The 18,607-nt window shown below is 41.7% G+C and overlaps 1 pseudogene; it reads right to left on the reverse strand.

Annotated features, from left to right (window-relative positions):
- Positions 1–8,017: 8,017 nt before the first annotated feature.
- LOC147465525 (uncharacterized) lies at positions 8,018–8,694 on the reverse strand (annotated as a pseudogene).
- Positions 8,695–18,607: the final 9,913 nt, after the last annotated feature.

The following is an 18,607-nucleotide window of genomic DNA, read 5'->3' on the forward strand; positions in this document are numbered from 1 at the left end:
TGTGGTGTTGAGTGTGTGCACAGTATCTTTTGCTCCATCAATGTTTCTTAAGTGAGGAGACATTCTCCCATGCAGAATCTTCTTCAGGTCTATCTAGCCATTTTACCAACACCTATCGTTTGACATGATGTCTGGTGCTAAGCTCATGAAAATCCAAAATATTTTTGCGCTGATGAGGGATGCTTGGCAGTTTGATAAGGTCAACTAACACACTCGTGTCAATGACATTATCATTCTATCTGAAAAAGAGGATGAGCTCGTGAGTGCTATGGAAGAGCTAACTTATAGGCCACTTGACCTATACGTTTGAGAATGGTAAATGGTCCACAATAGCGTGGTGAAATTTTAGCAACTTTCCCATCTTCACACTTTCTAAATGCTCCAAAACCTTGAGTAAAACCTTGTCTCCTTCTTCAAAAGTAGCAAGACGATGATTCTCATCTGCGTACTTCTTATATTGATCTTGAGCTTGCTTAACATTCTGTCTAGCAACTCGAAGCATGTCAAAATGGTCTTGTTCGCTTGTTGTATCTTCCCCTTAGCCAACCCCATCATAATGGGTGATCTAGGTTGAAATCCATATAAAAGCATAAATGGACCAAACCTTGTAGTCACATGCTTTGAACTATTATAAGAAAATTCCAATGTAGGTAAGTAATCTTCCCAATTGGTTTGCTTCTTGCTAACGTACACTCATAGCATATCCTCTAGCACTTGATTAACTCTCTCGATTTGACCATTTGTTTCTGGATGATCAGCCATACTTAGATTAAGTTTAGTTTCCAACTTTTGAAACACAACTCTAGAAGTGATTATCGAACTTTCAATCTTTGTCACTACCGATACTAGCTAGAAGACCGTAGAGTCTTTATATATGCTCTACAAAGAGTCGTGCTAATTTTGGTGTCTTAACCGTAGTCTTAGTGGGAATGAATCAACCCATCTTTGTGAGACGGTCTACAACTACTCATATGGCATCATGGCCACGATTTGTAGTAGGTAGTCATACTACAAAATCCATAGAGATACTCTCCCACTGATCTTGTGGAATCTCTAAAGGATGTAAAAGGCCACCTACCTTGAGGCACTATGCCTTATTAACTTGGCATTGTTGGTAGATTAGTATGTACTTTTTAACATCATGATGTAACCTTGGCCACTAAAATTTCCATTGAACTAAGGCATACGTCTTACAAATACCTGGATGACTAGCACTTGAAGTATTATGACACTCAAATAGGATTTGGTGCGTAGGGTCTGAGTCCTTTGGCACACATACTCTACCCTTGTGGAGTAAGTAGCCATCATCCATGGAAAAAATCTTCCATCGCTTAAGCTCTATCTTCTTGAGTAGGGGTGGAGCTCTGTGTGTTGGAGTTTTCCTCTGTGTGTGCAGAGACATGTTGATCTGGCTATACAGAGACATGTGAGTGTGAGGGATCTCTTTTTAAAACTGCACTCCACACTTTGGTATATGATTGACCTTGTGCACACTTTCCACGTAAAGGATCCAAAAATTTACTCTTTATTTCCGTGAAAGCAAGTGAATTAATCTGAGGCATCCGACTTAGTGCATCCACTACTAAGTTATATCGCCCCTTGCAATATCGTAGCTTACAATCATAATATCGAAGGATTTTTGTCCATTTAGATTTACGGCCCTTCAAGTCCGTTTGAGTGTTAAACCATTTGATACTCTCATGGTCAAAGACTACTTCAAACTCGGCACCATATAAATAGTGTCACCACTTTCGTAAAGTGTGAATTATGGCATAGAGCTCTCTCTCATAGATAGAATAGTTTTGCTGAGCTCTATCTAACTTTTTACTTTCAAAGGCTATAGGTCTTCCCTCTTGGAGAAGTACCACACCAACTGATTTATCACTAGCATCAGTCTCTACCACAAACAGCTTAAGTGGGTCAACGATTGCTAGGATGGGAGCAGTGGCTATAGCTACCTTGAGCTGTTCAAATCTGCGTTTTTGGACTTCTGCCCAAGAAAAGGTCTTACCTTTTGCTTCAAGCTGATCCGTCATAGGAACTACGATTCTGGCATGATCATGGATATATTGTCGATAAAATCCAGCCATGCCTAAGAATATTTGAAGCTCCTCAACCATGTTGGGATGTGGCCATCGCAGAATGGCAACAACCTTGTTAGTGTCCATCTTGATGCTAGAATAAGAGATCACGTGACCGAGGTAAAGTATCTCTCTTCTAAATAAATTGTACTTGCTTTGCTTAGCTTACAGAGCATGAGCTTGTAGCTGCTCGAACACTAATCATAAGTGCTCTATGTGTTCATCTTCTGTCTTACTGTAAATGAGAATGTCATCAAGGAAAACCACAAAAAATTTTCCAAGATAGGGATGTAAGACACTATCCATGAGTGTCATAAATGTAGCTAGAGCATTCGTTAAACCAAAAGGCATAACCAAAAATTAAAAATACATGAACCGTGTTCTAAAGGTAGTTTTAGAGATATCTTGCAAAAGGATACGCATCTAGTGGTAGCCTGCTGTATAGTATCTTGCCCCATGGAGTTGATCAAACAACTCATCCACTCGAGGCAGAGTATACTTGTTCTTGACGGTTATGGCGTTTAATCCACGATAATCTATGCACATGCGCATATTATCATCTTTCATTTTACCAATAGAATTAGGGATACCCAAGGTGAAGTTCTAGGTCTAATGAAACCACGGGCGAGGTAGTCAACCACAACAACTGACTCTCAACCTCCTTGGCTTCTTTAGCACTCATACAAAGTGGTCTACTCACCGGTTCAGTGCCTGGCAGGACATCTATGCCATGTCGCACATCACGTTTAGGAGATAAACTCAGCAACAAATCACTTGAGAATACGTCACTATACTCCGGGAGTAAGTGAGTCAGCTTTTGCCGTGCAAAAGGAGAAAGTAAACTAGAGTTATGCTAGGATAAAGAATCTTGTTATTCCTGTTATGTTTGTTTTACAACAATTGCACGTTGCTCAATATAATTGAAATTGAGAGCACTTTGCTCGTTAGATTTGTTAACACTTTTCTTATCATTAGAATTCATTGCACTTTGCATACCGTTGCTAGAATTCACAGCACTTTGCTCTTGAGAATTCACAAGACTTGGAGACAAGCAATAACACAAAAAGACTTCATCTGATAAATCTGCTTTCTATAAAATAGAAAGCTTGGCTGTACATATAAGAGGTGCAGATGGTATATTTTTATCACCAAGCAAAATCACATGTTTACCATTGGCCACAAAGATAAGGAGTTGTATTCATAACTAGTGTGCAATGTGTTTCCTAAACCATGTAGCCACTCCCGTCCTAAAACTACATCAACAAGGTCCATGTTCATAACTTGAAAGTAAAGGGTCATCGTATGATTTTGAACAATAAGCCTTAAACTACCGTGTCCCATACTTCTTTATCATTGCCAAACATCTGTTTGACCACATACTTGTGAGAGCAGGGAGTCTGTGTAAGCTTCAATTTCTTGACTAGCTTATAGTTCAGGAAGTTATGAGTTACACCATCATCCACTAAAATACGAACATATCCGTTAATAGTGCCATGCATGTGAGTCAAATCATGGGGGCCAAAGGTGGGCTACCATATTGAAGCAAGACACAACACTTGTGCTTTTATTCCATATGAATAACCTCTACAACACAATATTTAGGAGATGAATCTAATGTGAGGTGTTACACCGTGTGCATGGTCTTTTCTTTGCCTTGCAAAAGAGGACAATCCTTCTTGTTATGTTGGTCTGAAACACATCTGAAACACAAATTGTGTTTCTTTGCAAGTTGAAAATCAATAGTGCTGAGAGACCCACATGGAGTATCTCGTGATTGCTTAGGCTTCTTAGCCTCTTGCAGATGTGGAGAGGTAGATTGGCTCTTATTCCTCTTGGACCATGTGGGAGATCTACCTCGCCATTGGCTCTTAGCCACATTGCTCTTAGCAAAATTAATCTTAGAGTAGGGAACATTTCCCTTCCTCTCTTGGTCATCAACATATCTTTGGGCATGACTGATGGCTTCTTTTAAAGTTTTTGGATGTTGGGTCTTGACATGAATACGATAGTCTTTGTCAAGTTCCTTATTAAAACCCTATATCTTTTGGGATTCATCTAGATCTTCTAGTTTTAATATGAGTTCCCAATACTTTAAAAGATACTATGTGAGAGAGAGGCCAGGCATGCGGCATGCATCCAATGCTAACCAATTCTTATCTTCTTCATTGGAGTCCAAAAACTCTTTGGAGAAAGAAGCTTGAAACGCAGGCCAAGACAGAGGAAGAGCATCTATTGGAAATGTCATCCGCCACTTATAGGCCTTTCCTTTAAGATAAAATTGTTTCCACAACCGTCTTTATATCCGAGGTGTGTCTCAACCTATGAATATCACTCCAATTGTGTAAGAACATATTGACGGTATCCTTGTTGTGATCGCGCTCTTCCCCGTGAAACTCAAGAATGGTGATATTCTTAAGCAATGCATTGCTACCTTCTACATCTTCTAAAGTACTTATATCTTAGACTCATTGAGTCATGCGAGCCTGGGTCCAAGGAGTCATGCGAGCTTAGTTTCCTTGACTCGTGCCACTTGTGGCTCCTTAAGACGTCTGTAAATTCATAAATTTCACAAGTAGCTCAGTAAGATTTGTAACATTTGCATTGAGTGGAGAAAGGTTACATTCAAGTATGCTTTGGCAATTTTTCAAAGTCTTGAAAGTAGCCATATCTACAAGACCATGATCTCCTAGATCATCATTGTCATGCATATTAGTGTTGACAGCACCCGTTGTGCCCTGATTTTGATCTACATACTCAAAATCAAAAGTATGCGTAGATGGGATATACTCACTGGCCATGGTAAACACACACTAATGTAAAGAGAGAAAAAAAAATGCCAGCTTGTACCTTGTAAAACTTGAAGTCTTTGTGTTTTTTAGGCTTGGCGATTTGCATCGCATGCGAACCTGGCCTTGTGGAATTTGTAGCACTTCACATGTCGTTTTTGTCGTAAGAACACTTTCATGGATTCTTCACAAAAACTTCTCGTTTTTGTGAAAGCTTTTGTTCACTTTGAAGCTACATCCTTGAGGAAAAAAGATTTTTTGGAGAAAAACTTGCCTTCCTCCAAAAAGTGAAAAGAAAGGGTGAAACTACTTCCTTTAAGTTTGAAGCTTTCCCTTTCCTTTTAGCTTTCTTGTCAACACAAGTATGTTATCTTTCCTTGCTATACACAACAAGTTTCAATAGCTTGATGGTAAAGTGTTGGCCTCTTATCCTCTTGGGGTGGGTTTAACCCTACTTCATATAAAGTTTAAGTGGACCTTCCTATACTATTAGCCAACGGCTCCAACGGAGCCTTCGAAGCCATAAAGTTGCCGGTCGAGTTTGCCTTGGTCGCCCGCCTTCGTGCACACGATTGTGGAGGGCGTATGTGGCGGCTTTTTCTATCTAGCTTTGTGTGCTGCACACAGAAACCTTCACCTGTCGTCTTTTTCTTGCACAACGGAGACGTCGCTGTCTGTGAAATGTGGGAGAGAAGCAACACACTGCATACACATGCAACCCGCTTTCCTCCTTTTCCAAAAATAGCTCGGATAGCAGTGAAAGGGTGGTGGTAATGCGTGTGCTAGTCTCTACCCAACCGTGTTATCTTATAGCCTCCCCCTAGCGTACACACTATCCAGCCGTGCCGATGGCCTTGCCCGTAGGACCCATGTCCTTACACTTGTATTCAAAGCAACGTCTTCACTTACCATTTTCTGAAAATAGCCTCAATCTTCTTTCTTACAACCATGTTCTGCATAACCTTCAATCAACATGCTCCAAGAGTTCAATGCTTTTGTGAGGATGTCGTGTTCGCCATGCATGTCAGCCAAAGTAACCACCATGTGAATTCTAAATTGGAATACCTCATGTGCTAGCTAAGCATCCTCATCTAAAAAACATCCCATGGTTTCCTTGCCGCAGCAATGTTGAGCATATCCTATGATCCACACGCTTCAAAGTGATGATAGCCCGAATAGGAAGCTTCTCATGAAACCTTTGTGCTTTTGTGAGGACCCACATTTGGCATACATGTCAAGAAAATCATTGAAGAAAGACCTAGTTCTTCAAGCATTCCCTGACCAACCATCTTATCAAAAGTTATCTTCCCTATGTTGATGTATGCAAAGGTTATTGCATTGGGAAACTCGCCTTCACATAGCATCAACTGGAAACAAGCTAGGGTTTTCATGCTACATCCATGATGTGAATATCCAACATTCAAAGCGCTACAACTAACAAGATCCTAGATAGGAAGCACCTCAAGAACTACTTATGCATTGTGAGGATGTGGCATTTGGCATACTTCTTGAACAGAGGATGGCCAAGCAAGACATGGTCTAGCAATAGACCCTAACCAACAATCTTACCATCAAGGTGTGCACATGTGCTAAATCCCTTCACTTAGCATGAGTGGTTGGAAATAGCCCCAATCTTCCTTCTCACAACAATGTTTAGCATATCTTACTATCAACATGCTCAAAAAATTGACACTCCTTATATGAAGCTAATGAAGAACTTTTCTGATTTCATGAGGGAATTTCATTTTCCATATTCCACGTCAACCAAAACACCATCAAGAAAATCCTAAATCAAAAGCACATTAACCCAGTAATAGCCATGTTGGGCATATCCTACAATCAATTCTCTCCAATTGAGGATAGTTCTTGGATGGGAAGCTCCATCTTTTGCGCTTTTGTGAGGACACTGCATTTTGCATACATGGCAACCAAAGCATTCAAGCAAGACCTAGATCTACAAACAACCCCTGACCAACTATGGCATCATGAACTCTCTCACTCAAGTTGATGTATTGAAGATTTACGCAAATGTGATTACATTTGGTCAAAGGCCTTCACTTAACTCTTGCTAAAAACAGCCCCGAGCTTCCTTGCAGTAGCCATGATTTTCATATCCTACAATCAACATGCTCCAAGAGGACATTGCATTTGGAATACATGTCAACTAGATCACCAGCCAATACGACATACTTTTGCAGCAACTTCTAATTGCTAAACTCATCTCCCACCCATGAAAACCTATTGAAGGTGTATGCAAATCTGATGGCATTGAAGAAAGGCCTTCTCTTAGTGTCTTACAAAACAGGCTAGAGCTTGCTTGTCATTGAATATGATGAGAAGGATTTCCCCAACATTGACAAATCAAGAAAATTGGGTCACCAAAGCATTTCCAAGAAAGACATGGCAATAGAATTTTATGAAAATAGCCCAGATCTTGCTGGTGACAACCATGTTTGGTATATTCTGCAATCAAGCAAAGATGTTTAAACATCAACACATGAAGGAGCATAGGAAAAAGCTTCAAATCGCTTCATTGTATCCAAGAATCACTTTAAAATGTACAAATGCATCCTCAATTTGCATCCTAAACCATATGAAAATCAGTCAATCTTCAACATCCTTATCTCAGAAGAATCGGTAATTACAAACTAGAACACAACAAATCAGCCTCTTTGCTTGAAGATAATAGCCCATAAAAGGGGCAATGGAAGGAAGATATTGAAGAGACATGATCCACATACTACATACATCAAGAAGCCTTACAATGGCAACAGATAACACCTATGTCTCATATACCACAAATGACATGCAAAGACAAGCTACAACCCCAAAAACATTAGTAACCAATGTAAAGACATCATGTGGGATCAAGCATACGAATCTAAGAGCTTCAAACACAATACATTCCTACAAATTTTAAGTGAACATAGAAGGAGTACGAAAAAGTTTTTGCAAGGCGACTTAGAACTTAAATACTTGCAAACTTATATTACCAAAACATTTTACAAAAAGTTGCTCCTACTTTACCATTACATAAACGACTCCCTCGCATAAAATAGATTCTTTGCTGGATAAAATTCTTGGACAAAATAGATAAGTACTAACAGCTTTCCAAAAGGTATGTCTTACAAGGATCAAGTAGTTGTTTTCTCAAACATGTAGTTTAGAGGAGAATAACTTTATTGCATTGGTAATTTTGAAAAGAGCCAAATTGCCATCTCGTTCATTATCTAGACGCGCATGCTCCAAGTCAAGGTAATTCACATTCAGCTCTCTAGCAGCCTCATACTCTTCCCTTGTGATCTCAATGAAATCGTGGTCTATCTTGTGTCACTTTTCCTCCACAATTGCAAGCACATCAACTAGTTTCACACTTGATGCCTCAAGGCCTTCCAACATTTCAGCAACTTTTTTGGGTCAACGACGCTTTTGGCCACTCATTTTCTCCTTTAGAGGAGGGTCTTCATCTCCTATACCCTGAAATTGAGCTTTTCTTTCTTTCTTATCATCACCTAAACAACAATAAGTGACAGCTTAAAAAAAATAAAAGAAGAGACAACCCACTTATGAAAGTAATGATGCTCCTTTTGACTTACCTATGATATGATCAAAAGTGTCGACAAGGATATCACCAGGTTCTATTGAATGCGTAGCTCCACAACGAACCTCCGTGAGAGAGAAAAGTTGTTCAAAAAACTTGATGAAATATTTTTCCTCTTACGTTCAAAAGACTCCATGGCCCAATATGAGCTACATCCTTAAGGTGTATTACGGCCATAGTCAATCCAAGAATGGAAGAGGAAAAGGATCTGGAACAGTAGCCGCATTCAATTTCCGATAATCCACACAAATTCGGATTTGCTTGTTTTTCTTTGGTACAATCACAATTGGAGAAATCCACTCCGGATTATCAATAGGGGTAATAAAACCCACTTCCAAAAGACAATCAATTTCCATCTTAACTTGCTTTGCCACATTGGGATTCATCCTATATGAGTGTTGCATCACTGGCACCGCATCTGGTTTCAGATTTATCGTATACTCATAAAACTTAGGATCCAATCCCTACATATCCGCATATTCCCATGCGAAAACATCCTTAAATGCTGTCAGTAACTTAATCAAATCACCTCTAAAACTTGCCTCAAGTTGCTTATTAATGTATATGGGCTACGACTGCGCTTGCTCCCCAAGAAAGACCTTCTCTAATTCATCTTCTTTAACCCTTATAATTTTCTCCATCTGCGCCTCAAAGGCACGTTCTTGCTGAATAACGTCCTCCAATGATTCAGAACTTGGAACACCTATTGTTGCTCCCCTATTCCTGCTGGATTTTTTGAAGCCCCCACCGAGTTCCCCTTCGAAACCAAAGAAATATCTACCAGATATAAAGAGAAAGAATCCGGATTAGCTTTCAAAAATTGCTCCTCTTCATCCTCTTCTAATCCTTCCACCATATTTATTGTTTCTGCTATCACCGGCCATGCTGCCTAAACTGGTTGTCTGCATGTTCCCAACATCACCCGCACTTTCCTTCTACCCTTCTTTACTCTAAGCATATTTTCTTCCCAATTATGCTTTACCCTCGCTTGTCATAACCAGGGTCTCCCCAAGATAATGTGATAATTCTGATTATGATCCTCAATATTCAAGACTACTAAGGAAACAGCAAAAGATAAACCCGCCACATCCAAGACAATGCCCCGAAGTAACCCCAGTGGCTGCACTCTTCTTTGATATGCCATGTGGACTACAAAGGGTGCAGGCTCCCAATCACTGAGTCCAAAACGTTTACAAGCTGCTTGAGTAATAATATTTACTCCCGCTCCTCCATCCAATAGTACCTTGTCAATGTGTGTTCCATGGTATCTAACTGAAAGCTCCGGAATGCGAGTATCCGTGATCCTATTTTTCGGCAACGGGGCTGAATCATCCTCCTCGCTTTCAACTTTCCCGATGGAGACTTCCCTCAGCTCTGTGGACGTTTGTCGCAGCAATGCATTATAAAAATTCGGGACCAATTTCAACAATGAACCCAGAGGTACATGTATTGACGACATGAGGACCTCTTTCCAAACTGAATTCCAATCCTCCTCTTCTCTAATATCATCCTTATTTCCAACTTTTCGTTCCTTATATCCAGGCCCACAGTCGATGGTCCTGATGACTTCACTGGTGGTGCGGATTGTGGCAACCAGGACACAATCTTTTTCCGCACTTCTTCCTAAGCAGTCCAATCCGGAATCTTTACATCGAGTGTTGGAACCACATTTTTACCCGATCGCGTGATTAATGAAACCACTGGATCAGATTCCTCCAATCCTTCAATCTGAACCATAGCCACACTAGGTTCTTTCCCTGTTGCGCGTTCGTGCTTCTTCCGATCATATTCCATAGCTTCAGTACACTCGGATCACGAGTGCCCATCCCCCAAGCAGAAAAGACATGTCTTGGGGCGATTAGGATCTCGGATACCTCTTCCGCGACCTCATCCTCCCCCTTGACCCTGTCCTCCTGCTTGACCTTGCAAAGGCGTCTCTGATGAATGAGCATGAACCATCGCCACAGCAGGCTCTTGTCTCTATCCTATCTGTGGTTGTCGCCATGTAGAAGAGTCTCCTCGACTCCGACGACCCCGACCATTGAAATAACATTCCACTATATTATGAGTATTGGTCGTGCAAATCGCACACCACTTCTGATTCATTGCACACTCCTGAGCAGCATGGCCCGGATTCCGACACTGGGTACACCATAGTTCCTTCAGACTTTTAGCCACCGCAGCCGATTCCGACGATCTGGATGAAACACCTTTTCCGTGACGCTGGGATTTTTTCCAAGGTGTCTCTTTTGATTCTTTCCCCGAATCGTTGTTGCCTGAGTCTGAGGAATCTGATACTGCGGACTCCGACTCCGAACTATCACTGCCGCTGTCTTGCGACTTTCGATGAGATTTCTTCCTGTCTTTTTTCTTTGATTTCTTTGGAGATTCCGTATCCTCTAAATCTTCTCCTACTACTACAGCCCTAGCAATTACATTATCCAGTGGAGTAGTTACCTTGTCCACTGTTGCCATAGCAATTCTGAGATCCTTGTTGAGCCCCCGCAAAAAATAATCATTCAGCACTTTTTCTGCCGGCCTTTGTGCCTGAGGTACCCTCTGCAAAAGCATCTGAAATTTTGTAGCATAATCCTCCACTGGCAATGACTTTTGTCGCAGCGTTAGAAGCTTTTCCAAATGTTGAGGGACTGTCTTTTCCATTCTAAACCTTCGTAGAAACGCTCTGGATCCGTCGACATATGTCTGAAAATGATCATCAGGGTATTCGAACAACCATTTTGCAGCTTTCCCCAAGAGTGTAGGTTCAAACACTGATTGTTGATGGAGAGGAATCACCACCCCAGGATGATTCAATCCATAAGATTTATTGAATTGGCGCAAATATGCATCAGGGTCTTCTCTCGAAAGACCTTGAAATCGACTATACTTAATCTGAGGATGTGCCATCACCCCTTTCCCAACTGTACCTCCTCCCGAAAAAAGCTAACGAGCACTAGGAGGTGGGGACAGTGGCGGAGACACCCCCGGACTACTTACCGGAGACGGTGGTGGAGCAACCTGTGTGGGTGATGGTGAACGTACGACAGGAGGACATGACTGACTGCGTGGAGTACGACTCGCCTGCCGCAACCGCCTACCACGCACCGAGCTTGGTGATGGAGATACAGATTCCTCAACCTGCGGTGGTGAAGAAAAAACAAATTCATTTGAACCGCCTCTCCTCCGACGTCTTCCTACAATTGGAACCACAGGGTCAAGCGGACCCTGCGACCTAGTGCACATGCATATTCATCGCAGGTCGTCCATCACGCATCGTGGTCGCTAGATGTAATGGCTATTGCCCGCACAGGAGCAATAGGCATTACGGGAATGATTACCCGCAAACTACATTATGTGAACATCAAACACATAGAAATAGGAGAGAAGACAGTACACAGTACACAGGCACAGAACACCTCCTGCTTCATTCATATGTAATCCAGACACAGAGTTACAACAACAGATGTAATGAATAACATAGAGGTTGGTTGGTTACATCAAAAGACAAGCATGCCAACCGCTGCTCCAGCGCAGATCGGGAACGGTGCACCCACTCCTGTCCCATGATATCTTGTGAAGAACTGCCACCGCATACCGCATGACTCCTGATCCGCAATGTCCAGACCTCCGCAAGACCTCATGTGCGACTCATGCCGTAAGAGTCTTTGATCTGGAGAATTTGAAGTCTCTTATGGAGACCATGCAGAGCGACTTACAGGACAAAGTTGCTGAATATAATAATGCTCTGGAAAATCAAGCAATTCTGGATTATATTGAACAGTAGAATTCCCTTGAAGAAGCAGAAGAAGATAAGGAAGAAGAAGAAGATAAGAAAGAAGAAGCTGATAAGGAGGAGGATGACCAAGACAAAGGGCATACTAATGATGATGATGATGATACCTCTCCTCCGTCTCCAGGACCTGGTACTGGTGGCACAGGGCCAACTGAAGTAAGTCAATCATAGCCAAGACCAACCAGACCAGAATGAAGGGCAGAAGAAGTCAGGCAATCAGCAGCCAGAAGAACAATGACCCAGTCACACTGGGAATCATCCCTGGGAATCAGCCAGCAAACCAGTCCCAACACAGTAGAGAGGATAAAGGGAAAAGTAAAGTTATGGCTGAAGGATCAGCAGCAGCTGATGAGCAGAATTCATTGCAACTTATCACACTTAACAAGAGATTGAGACATCAGTAGGCTCCCATAACCAGGCAATATCTGGCGGATGATGATCTCCTACCTGATCTAGAACACTTTCAGTGATTGTATGTTGGAGCCAGGGAAATGGTGGAGCACTGGAAATCAGTTCCTTTTCATGATCAAGAGACCTACCATTTATCTGCGCATCCCAGCATAGTCCAGCTGTTGGAAAGGGTGCCTGAATGGATAATCAGTGCTGAAGAGAGAGTGACCAACCCACATTTGCAATGACAGTCTACTGCAGATTGTCGCTCTCTAGCTATAGAATTAGAAATTCTGCTGGGAAACAAGCCAACCTACAAATGTATGAAGGATGTGAGGAATCAATTGAAAGAGGTTTTGGTGCAAATGCAAATTGCTAGAGGATTCTTGGATCAAAGGGTGTGGGCCATTCTTGAAGATCAGACGGCCACCAGTAAAGGACCTCAGACTAGAATGTCAGTCGAAGAACAGGCAACTGCTCTCCGAAAACTGTTTCAACTGGTGAGAGTAACTAGAAAAATGATGCAACAAGAGAATCAGGCTGTTCTCAACTTCTTAGAATTTGTGCCTGATTCCCCAGTTCTCTTGTATGCTTTACCAGCAAGAGAGACAAAATTGCCAAGATTCTTTCCAACACTTTACCCTCAACACCCAGAACCAGTCAATCGCCTTACATATTTCAAGATTATTGATGAGCTCTAGGATTGGTATGACCAATCGACTATGGAATGGAAAACTTGGCAAACACTGTTCAATGATTCTCTCCAACTCAATGATATTCATGCGCTGAAACAGGAGGTGCAGAGGATGAGACTGTGTATGGGTCAGTGGAAGATTTAGATCAGAGGCCTCACCAAGATCACCAATCAATTGCTGCAACTTACTGTTGAGTCCTCTAAACTGCCTGAAAAGGATATTGCAGCTAAGTCAGGCCTAGCACCACATTATAGAGAGATGGCGGAGATTCTTTTTGAAGCTCGGGTCAAAACCAATCAGCCTCTCCCAGAAGGATGGATCCATACAGCTTCGCATTGTCACAAGCTGGCTAGAACTAGGATTACCAAAGGCAGACACACGCTCTATGATCCTGACACCAAAACCTATCATTCTCTTACGCCTTATGAAGTGGATATGACCACGAAAAGGTGGGATCCGCTTGAGCAGGAGGCCATTTACAGACTCATTCAGAAGAAGAATGCTGGCAATGGGACTTCTCAGGCGCCATCCAGGCCCAAGGGTAAATGGAAGCTGGTTCAATGGAAGGATACTGGGTAGTTCCATCTCAGAATTCAGTTGGAGGCTTTTTCCTTCTGAGCTGGAAGGTTGATATCAGTCTATGTAGATGACGAGATCTCTACACTGACCTTTTCAGCTGGCTCTCTATCATTGTTCAAGTCCGTTCTCCAGAATCAAAATCAGATGGTGCATTTTTTTATCTTCAAACCAGAATCAGACGGGGGAATTTTTTAGAAATTTTGGAATCTCGCCAAAATAGAAAGGAGGGAAGGATGTAGACAACTGAGACAGTTTCACTAGGTGGGAACCAGCTCCTGTGATACGAGCAGTGAATCAATCATTAATTACTTGGTAATTACCATGGTAAACCAAAGGTATATAAATAGGGCCCATTACAGTGTAATCGGGTTAGCGTTTTGGTTGGCATTTTTTGGCAAATGTACTCGGGTTATCAATCATTAGCAGTTGTTGTCGGCTGTACTCTGTTCATCCTTTTGTTCATAAGCCACATCATACTCATTGTAATCCTTCATCTGTAATTCCAATTACAGCAGTATATTCCAGTTATACCTACTCTGTACTCAGTACTCTGAATCTGAATCTGAAACTGAATATCATTCTCATTACTTAGTCTGGTTCTTATTCCAATAGATGTATTCCAGTTCAATTTCTGTTCCTTTGTCCAGTCTACTGTCTGCACTAATACATCACTAGTAGCTGAAATCTTCTAACACTGGAATTAGCTATCTTAAGAGATCAACTCCAATTCCATCCAGCAAATCAACATGAGGTAATTTCTTCTTTATCATTGAAAAACATGTTGTATAGTGCTTGTTTGTCAAATGTTCTTATTTGATTTAATATTTTTGATCTCGGTTGCTGGACATAGTATGTCTTCACTTTGTGGCTCCTATGGCACATGTGATGTAGGTGCTGAAGTCATGGAATTTCAACATGTCTCAAGTAGCTTCTACTATTTATCATGAGATTCTAGATGAGATGCAAACTTCACCTAAGAATGCATCCATAAAGACTCCAAACATTGACAAGCAAAGGCCCAATCTTTAAGATAGAAGTGCCATAGGAGATACACCTGCTTATTGGGATTGGAAAGAAACTAAGGTCCTTATCAATGCATATAATTTTTTGGAAGATGCCAAAGAGGCAGGCAAGGTTCCTAAGTTCTTGCAAAAGATAGAGTCCAAGAATATAATTTTTTCAAAATGTGCTAAAAGTGGAGTTTTTCACACATGGAAACAATGTATTGATAGGTGGAATCATGCCTTGAAAGACTTCAAGACAATCTAGAAGCAAACCCTGCTGACCAAATACAGGCGTGCAACACTTTTTTGAGCAGACTTGCGGAGTCTGTTCATGCGGCCTGGCCAGCCCCCGCAACAGAGGGTAGAGTTAATGAGCTGGAAACGCAGGTAACGGCCTTGCAGGCTCACATTGCCGAGTTGACCAATCAAAATGAAGATTTGACTGCAACGGCTCGCCAGCAGAATGCAGAAATACAAACGCTTCGGGGGGCTAATGCTGCGTTTGTGGCTTCCATTCAAGAAGAACTAATTCAATTGCGAACACAGCATAGCCTTGCCTCATACTTAGCCTCGCACCCTGGTGATGTAATGATCAGTATGAATGATTTGGATGCGTTGGCAGTGGAGATGCAACATGATCTCCGCATCTTTTTGGAACATCAACTACAGAGCTGGAGCACACGCTTATCTGCTAAGGTGAGAGCACAGCCACCGACTCGCAGGTTGTGGTGCAACAACTTGAGTCATCCAACACTGACAGAGGTAAGAGTGTTGTTCCAGAACGTTTTGATATTGCTGATTGGACGCAAGCTACAGAGGATTGTGCTAAGGCCTGGGCTCATGTATCTCGTTTGCAGAAAATGATTCGTCAATTTCGTACTGAGCGGCACAGTGTGTGTTTTTGGGTGGAGACTTTGGCTCATTCTTTCTCCCTCAGTCTACCCCCATGCCCTCCATTTTGGTCAGCTCTCAATAGATACATTTCTCACTATTATCCTCTACATACGCCTCTTGCTCCTTTGTCGCAGGCGCCGCAATCTATTTCTTTGCCAACGCAGTTTATTCCTCGGGCTCCCTGGCCGGAACATACTAAGATCGATCCACATCTTTTGGATGAGGTCTATCGGGCCCATACTGCAGATTTTAGAGGCTTTGGCTACATTGACATTTCCTCTTCACTAGAACAGGTCGAAGATCAGCAACCGGAACCTTCCAACGGGAGGGGCTGAGTGTGGGTTCTTGCAATCCACCGTGCGTGCCAGGTGTTACGGCATGAGTCGCACATGCAGTCCTGCAGTCCTGCGGAGGTCTGGCCATTGCGGATCATGAGTCATGCAGTATGCGGCCCGCCATGGCGGCAGTTCTTCACAAGATATCATGGGACAGGAGTGGGTGCACCGTTCCCAATCTGCGCTGGAGCAGCGGTTGTATATGGGGGCATGCTTGTCTTTTGATGTAACCAACCAACCTCTATGTTATTCATTACATCTGCTGTTGTAACTCTGTGTCCGGATTACATATGAATGAACTAGAAGGTGTTTTGTGCCTATGTACTGTGTACTGTCTTCTCTCCTATTTCTATGTGTTTGATGTTCACATAATGTAGTTTGCGGGTAATCATTCTCGTAATGCCTATTGCTCCTGTGCGGGCAATAGCCATTACAAAGACAGCATTTTCTGCTGGATTTAAAATCTCATCCAAATTATTATAAATATATCTTTCAATGAGGTTACTCTTCATAGCTTTCTGACAAAGCAGTAAGGAGTTGAAGTCATCTCTCTTCATTTTCAACATCATTTCAGCCCGATCTGCAGCTCTCTGTGCTTCATCCTTTTCTTCCTTCCTAATCTGCATAGCAGACTCCACCCTAGCTAGCTTGCTTTCCAGTAGCTTAATAGACCTCTCTGAATGAGCTTCAAGTAGCTTGTGGCGCAAATTCTGATTTTCTCTTGCTTCCTTCAGCTTCTCAATCTGGTCTTCAGCCCCCTTCAATTCAGCTTTAACCTTATTCAATTCATCATCTGACCCTGCAGCCTCCAGCATCTGTCCCATACAATTGACAATAGTGTTCCATGAGGACTGGATGAGGACTGAACATCCATCATTGACTGTTGCTGGGTTAGAATCAGTGGGCTCATATACTGTAATAGAAGCCATATAGGATAAGGCAGCATAATCAGATTTTTGTAGGAAGAGACACCCTTTAAGTGGATGGATCTGTAGCTGCTGCAACCTGTCCTTCTCCATCAGGTGCAAAGCTTCTTCATTGTTTGGGATGGAGACACCACCCAGTAGGGTTGGAGAGGCTGGACCTTTGCCCTTATCCAACTGTTCTGCTGCCTTTTCAGAGCTGGTTGCTTTTGCCTGGTCTTTGCCAGTACCAGTAGTGACTGTAATCTATCCTACTAACTAGTTGACTTCAATAGTCTGAGCAAGTTGTTTGTCAGCCTGGCTAACTAGAGTTTTTTCAGTAGTCACTGTCTTGAATTGACTCTCTATCTGCTTCAAAAAAGCACTGCTCTTCGTCAGTGTCGTCCTCAGTTTCTTCGAGCTTCCAGATTCATCTTGGGTAGCCTTCCTTTTCAGACCAATCGGAGTGGTCTAACTGTCCGTGGCTTCTTCATCCGGAGACAAATCAATATTTTTTTACACTGAAAATGGCTTCTCACTCCAAGCCATTCTTAGCTGGTCATGAGCATCCGGAGCAGTTGCCCAATATAAAAATTACCAAACATACCAAGCTTTAAATACACTATGGGATTTCAACTTGGCAGTTTGTTGAAGCACATTGTGTGACAAAATCTGACAAAGATTGATGGAAACCTTTGAATCCAATGTCTTTGCTATCAGCAGCGAAAACATTTTCTGACACATATGTTGGATTATTCTTAACACTAGAATGGTAACAGGACACTTTTATGTCCTTGGACACTTTTGTGTCATGTTAAGTGACCATTTTGCTTGAATTATTTGAAGAGTATGAAAATGACTTTGTAGGTGCTATATATCCACAAAGTTGCCTTATGAGCTGAAAAAAACTTAGCATTTTTTTTTGAGTATCGATCTCACCATTAACCTTACTCTTGCACAACATTTTTGAACCTAAACTGTGTGAAAAAACGGGTCCTGTTTTGGCCTTTTTTCAATTTTTGGCAACTATATCACTCTAAACTTCATGTTTGTGAGATTTAGATGGCTAGAGGTTAGGCCTTCATAGTTCTCAACATGTTTTGATGCTTGTAGGGAGAGCTAAATGTTAAAATTGAAAGTTATGACCAATTTATGAAAGTTATGAAATTGAAAGTTATGAAATTGCATAATCCTGTTTTTTGGCCAAAAATTAGCACTTTTATGATTTTTTTGGTGGCTTTCTTGATATCCAAATTCAATTTTGATTGTGTAAGTGTAATGTATAACATAAATCTAATCTTCCTTGAGTTTTGGGGGACCTAATATGCTATATAGCATAGTATATGATGATGGTTGAGTTTTCTGATTGCTGAAGAATACGATACATTTTAGAGTAGCAAGTATAACTTTCTCAATATTGCTAGTTTCTTAGGCCAATTGTGTGTATTTTGTAGGTAGTAACCATATCTAATCATAGACTACAAACTTGGCTAGATATTGAGTAGTTTTTATGGGTTTCTAGAGGTCATAATGCTAAACCCAATTTT

The sequence above is a fragment of the Adiantum capillus-veneris genome, chromosome 1 (genome assembly GCF_014529385.1).
Source record: "Adiantum capillus-veneris isolate H3 chromosome 1, ASM1452938v2, whole genome shotgun sequence".
Taxonomy (NCBI): Eukaryota; Viridiplantae; Streptophyta; class Polypodiopsida; order Polypodiales; family Pteridaceae; genus Adiantum; species Adiantum capillus-veneris.